Here is a 5,000-nt window from a genome sequence, read left to right as displayed (position 1 = left end):
GGCAGTTATGATGTACCAGTCAATAAAAAAAAAATGGGGGGCCTTCCCCTTCCCCTATGGGAGACAAGGTTAAAATTATATATAAGATGAAGCGCAGTTATGTACTCTATATTATGCAAAAACAATCGGTGAGTTATCTCGTTGACATTTTTTTATGATGCAATGAGTAGAGAAAAGTAGGCATTTCCAGGGACTGTCCCCTTAATATACAAAAATTTCCAGTTTGCTGGTAGGGTTATCTCAAAATTGCCTTTTCTGGACATTTGCACTTCAAGCACTCCACTATAGGATTGTCCTTACACATAATGGATCCACAACTGCTTAATCACCAATGAGTCAATTACTTGGCCTGTGTTCACACCTGTTTACCCTTTTGCTTGATTTTCAGAATGATTTTTTTTCATTAATAACATTATAATAATCAGAATATCAGTAATGATAATAATGGTAACACTATCAATATTAATAACATAAAAAAAATATCCAAGAATATCATGATCAACTCTGATGACTGTTTGTGGAGCCGGAGCCATCTGTGTAAACACAAATCACAAAACAAGACTACGTTGAACATTACATATTAAAACATGAACAAATAGTACCAATCAGACTCTGATTGTGTCTGATCCTCTCACTGACTTAGTATATCATTGTATCTTTCTTTGTCTGTCTCAATCTTTTTCTGTCTCCATATATTTATTTGTCATAAATTTGTATTTTTGATAATTTTGCCACTGTTTCTTAGTTTTTCATCTTCATTTCAGATATAGTCTAGGTTGTTTTAGCATCATATATTTTTAAATATGTTCCTTACCACAGATGCAGTCCCAGATGGCCGGCCTCAACATAGGTTCCGTAGGCGGGATGATGGGTGCGCAGCCTCCCCTCATGGGTCAGCCCCAAGGCATGGTTGGTGGAATGCCAGGAATGATGGGTGGAATGGGTGTTGGTGGAGCCCCAACAGGAACAGCAAGCCTTCCACAAGGCATGGGTGGTCACACTTCTGCCAGTGCGCTTGGAGGCAACACCACCTTGGCCACCAACTTATGGCAATAACTATTGTGTAAGCTAGGTCACAGTTTTTATACCTCAGCCAGACTCTGTGGTGCTACATGCTGGATTGAAATGGCCGAGGTAACACTGCGTATGCTCTGGGTGAGTTAAGGACTTGTATAGTGGGTGTGTTGGGACCAGGGATGAGGATGGAATGATGGCACCGCACAGACCAGCAGCGCCAGGCCTGGAGTGCCAGATATACAGATGTACAGTTGTGGTCATAGGGGTCTGGGCTTTTTTTGTTGCTAAGGGTAAACAGTGTTTATATACTCATATTGTTCCCATTTGTTATGAAGTGTATCCTGGATACATATTTGGTACTGAATATAATCAATTATAGGAGAGACTAAAAAAAAGATCTGCTCCAGATGAACATTTTCTCCAATTTAGATGTTGAAGCCTTAAGGAGGAAATAGTTATCAAAGTAGCTATTTTATAATGGTGATAGTGTTTCATGGTGCAAATAACTTTGCAAATAAAGCTTTACTTCTGCTCTGAAACCAAACTATGAAGTAATCCTGTGTCAGGGACTTAATCAATGAATGCCAAATGTTTGTACAGATGTGCACTATCCATATTAATCTATGATTTTACACTATATATATATATATATATATATATATATATATATATATATATATATATATATATATGCCAAATGTTTGTACAGATGTGTACTATCCATATTAATCTGATTTTACACTATATATATATATATATATATATATATATATATATATATATATATATATATATATATATATATTTTTATTTTATTTAATTTTTTCTTCTTCTTTATGAAGATCTGTAGCTTTGCAAAGTAAGTGTTTTGAAGGCAGTATAGAACTTGTCTCATACATCATACAAGCTGTTGGCCTTGAATTATATTTATAGGATTTCATATTTATTTTCTGAGCTCAATAAAGAGCGAAACATTAATTATGGGGATATAGATTGTTTTAGGTTTTAGATAATTTTCTTTTTTTCTGTTGTCATGTAATCAGATTAAAGAAAGTTAGTTTTTAATAGAGGTCAATGACTAACAGTTCTGTTGTGTTCAGACCTTGTTTCCAACATAAGAAAATAAATTGATTTAGCACTTTTTTTTTTTTTTTTTATAGATTTCCACCCCTTGTTGCATTTAGGGGTTGGGTAGGTTAGACTTTGGCTGGTGTAAGAAAATTGTTTTGTTGAAAAGTATATTGTGTGTTCATTTTTCATTTTTATTTTATTTCAGCGCTGAAAATGTATGGTTCAGTTTTGATATAATGTACTTTTGGGATGGCTAGATAGGTTATATGGCTAGTGTAAACAAAAGAGCAGGAAATCCTTGACCCTGATAACATATCACAGTTTATCCCTCCCCCTACTGCTTCCTTGACAAAAGGTTATCATTCCTCATGTCACACCATACTTGGTCTGGTGGAAATATGCAGAACAGATTAGTAGAGTGGGAGAAAGATGCATTTCACTTTGCGTAAGTGTAGGTATCAGCCAGTCATTCCCATACATTGGTTTGAAATGCCAAATATGTACATTGCTTGTTTTCAGAAGGTGTCATTTTCTGTTTTCCCTTTCAAATTGTAGCTTGAGGCAAAGGCTCCTCTTCTCACAGCACAAGATCACAGTAAAAGATAATCGAAATTTCATCAGGGACAGTGCCTATAAATGCCACTGGAATGGTGTTCTGTATTGCACAGTCTTGCATAGTGCATATGCACACACTCAAAGCACACATGTGGAGACAGACACAGGCACACATCCAGCTGTACACGTATGGAAATGCTGAGAAAAATACTCACACGCACGCACGCGCACAAGCACCCCCCCCCCACATGCATGCACACACACACACGCAAACACTCACCCACACATCCAGAAAATAAATTCATGTATAGTCATAAAAGTGAAGTTATTTAAGAATTATTATTATTATTATGATTATGATTATTTTTTTATTTTTTTATTTTTTATTTTTTTGTAAAACTGCAGTTCTGCAGTATTTTTATGCTTATACTGATATTTGTAGCAATTGCATAATATTTTTTATGCTTTCTCTGAAGACAAATTAGGCATTGCATGAATCTTACTGTGTTTTTCCAGTGTTCATTATTTATATGGCTACTATCCTTTCCTACAGGTGTTTGCGTGAAAATGAGTTCAAGGGATTAGTACAAGGAAGATCCTCAATCATTACTAGTCACATGAAGTCATGTTATTAAATTGTTGTAGACCATAGTTGGGAAGGTGGCATTTGTCACTTTCTGTAAGCTGCATTTATGCATCTGAAATTCCCCTCTTCTCCCATAGATGGTATCTCATTTAGTGAGGCAATGATAATGATGCTGATCTTTGACTTCAATTGCTCATATTCAGAGGTCAATGTGCAGAACAAGTGAAGTGTATAATGGACCCATTTTTTGAATATCCATAATAACTTTTAAGTTATGCCTCTTGCATTTCTTTGTAGAGAACATGGTGTATTCAGTAGATATTTTTTGTTCATGTCTGCCTGGTTATTTCCAAACTCATAATATGTATCAGTATTTATTTTGTGTAGTGCTTTTGATGAATATTCAGACCGATAGTGCTGCCTTCTACAATATGTTAAGGTTATATTTATGTTACCGTTTTAGAAAATAGAGCTTCATTACAGCCTCTTGCTCTCTGATGACAATACTATGCAAAGTGGTTGTCAGTATTATGATGGGCCAAATTGGTAATTGTTGTAATTAACTTTTTTGAAGATAATCACTGACTTGATACCAAAGATTAAGCAAGTAGAATGGATAATGTAAACTTAAAAGAATTTGATTAGTCACCTTGCTTTTTGTACCAAAATGTACAAAATGCCAACTTGTGGATTCCTTATGATTTGCAAACTGTTCCTCGTGACCAGAATTCAGAAAAAAAACAATCCAGGGCCCCCCTTATATCCTGAAGTTTATTGAAATATCTAGGAATTGTAATCCCAAACTACCATTTGAGGTACAGTCTGAATCTCCAAGAAAATCCAAACTCAGAGAGTGTGTTAGTGGTTGCAGCTAACCATACTAAGTATGTAGCTCACCCAAGCAAAATGTTAAGAAATTGTGAATTGCCAATACTCTTCCAATGATTTATCTTTTCCAGCAGTGGTGAGTATTGCCACAACTTATGAGAGGCAGATGCCATCTGGCTGTCTCTCTACTTTTATAACTCCATTACTCTGGTCTTAAAATAGGTTAATGGGGGGAGGGGGCAGAGGAAGAATGCTAGTAATGGTGTGTTAGGTAATTACAGTAAAATCTAAATGTTTCCCTTATTAGCAACCATGATGGACATTAGTTTGCAGTGTACTATTTTTGTTTGGACAAGAAATACGCTTGCTTCTTCATTTATCACTTAAAATCCAGGTATTTTGCAAAATATGTAATGTCACTAAGGCAAGTGAAGTTAATTTACTAGTCTGTGAAGACAGTCAAAAGACTGTGGCATATATTTTCTGGGAGTAAAAATTATGTTTATGAAAGTGAATGTTTATTTTTGTTTCTAAATGATTATGACTATAGATGTTAATAGATTTTAGAATAAGAACTTAAGAATTTACTGTACTTATATGAACTGACCAGTTAGCTAAATAGAAATATAGCATATCTATCTTTCATTTACCTCTTTAAAGTTTATATTAGAATTTGTAATATAAGTTCCATTATGCATTAACCTTTTTATTAATATAGGTATTACTATGTTTGTCATTTTCAAGTGTATTGTGTATGTTATACCAGGGTTCAGATCAACTTACATTCCATTTCAGGCAAAGTACCATAATACTTGTAGAGGCTAGTCAGTTCAAATGTTTAAAAGTCAGGTTTTTCTTTTAGTCCTTTGAAGTTTCTTATTATTTACAGTAAGGAAAAAAGGAAAAACAACAAAATTTGCTTACTAATAATATATATGTTGAT

Source organism: Penaeus vannamei, chromosome 41 (genome assembly GCF_042767895.1).
Source record: "Penaeus vannamei isolate JL-2024 chromosome 41, ASM4276789v1, whole genome shotgun sequence".
NCBI lineage: Eukaryota > Metazoa > Arthropoda > Malacostraca > Decapoda > Penaeidae > Penaeus > Penaeus vannamei.
This window is presented reverse-complemented; position numbering follows the sequence as displayed.